Below are 1,354 nucleotides of genomic sequence, written 5' to 3' on the forward strand. Positions count from 1 at the left end.
AACAGACCTGTCACAGACAGAGGGTACTAGGCAACCAGGAGGTCAAGGGCAACTTGTTCAACTTAGTGTGTTCCTTAGCTGATGACACAAAATAATTTGCTTGATTAGGAATTCCTTTCACTTTCACAGAGACTTCTGCCAAAGCTGGGATTATCAGGAGTACTGTCACAGCCTGTCTGTGTGATATGGTGCTTTGTCCATAAGGATGGCAGGCATCATTCTAGGGAAAACGGTTTCAAATGATGGCATTAATGTATTTGAAACATCTAAAAGAAAAAGGCACAATAAAAAATAAACAAAAAAAGATAGCAAGATTTGGTTACTCAGCCTTTTCCAATCAGCTTATACCTATCCAACCAGAGCTGACACTTTTGTCCCGGTGGAGCATGTATAGATAAAATATACCACTCTTATACAAGTAGTCGTTTCCAGGGAGTTTCCAGATGCAATGGACACAGACAACTTCTTTTTTTTTTTTTTGAGACATTCTTACTTTGTCACCATTGGTAGAGTGCTGTGGCATTATAGCTCACAGCAACCTTAAACTCTTGGGCTCAAGAGATTCTCTTGCTCTCCTCTTGCCAGACGCTGCCAACATGGTGTTCAGGCGCTTCGTGGAGGTTGGCCGAGTGGCCTACATCTTCTTTGGGCCTCATGCCGGAAAGCTTGTAGCAATTGTAGATGTTATTGATCAAAACAGGGCTTTGATTGATGGACCCTGCACTCAGGTAAGAAGACAGGCCATGCCTTTCAAATGCATGCAACTCACTGACTTCATCCTCAGGTTCCCACACAGTGCCCACCAGAAGTATGTCCGACAAGCCTGGCAGAAGGCAGATACAAATACAAAATGGGCAGCCACAAGATGGGCCAAGAAAATTGAAGCCAGAGAAAGGAAAGCAAAGATGACAGATTTTGATCGTTTTAAAGTTATGAAGGCAAAGAAAATGAGGAACAGAATAATCAAGAATGAAGTTAAGAAGCTTCAAAAAGCAGCTCTTCTGAAAGTTTCTCCCAAAAAAGTACCTGCTAAGGTGCTTCTGCTATTGCAGCGGCTGCTGCTAAAGTTCTAGCAAAAAAGATGACCACTGCAGGCAAGAAGGCTGCAGCCCAGAAGGTCCCTGCCCAGAAAGCCACAGGCCAGAAGGCAGCACCTCCTCCAAAAGCTCAGAGGGGTCAAAAGGCTCCAGCCCAGAAAGCACCTGCTCCAAAGGCATCTGGAAAGAAAGCATAAGAGGCTATAATGAAAGTAATAAAGGTTCTTTTTGACATGTTGGCAAATGTATTTAAAAAAAAGAGAGAGAGATTCTCTTGCCTCGGCCACCCAATTAGTTAGGACTATCGGCGCTCGCCA

General features: G+C 43.8%; 1 pseudogene across 1 annotated transcript; it reads left to right on the plus strand.

Annotated features, from left to right (window-relative positions):
- The first annotated feature begins 596 nt into the window (after nt 1-596).
- On the plus strand, nt 597-1,281 carry LOC100962957 (annotated as a pseudogene). The gene has a single exon (XR_153195.3). The product of XR_153195.3 is annotated as a 60S ribosomal protein L14 pseudogene (transcript).
- Nucleotides 1,282-1,354: the final 73 nt, after the last annotated feature.

The sequence above is a fragment of the Otolemur garnettii genome, unplaced genomic scaffold, assembly GCF_000181295.1.
Source record: "Otolemur garnettii isolate 467f Iridium unplaced genomic scaffold, OtoGar3 scaffold00015, whole genome shotgun sequence".
NCBI lineage: Eukaryota > Metazoa > Chordata > Mammalia > Primates > Galagidae > Otolemur > Otolemur garnettii.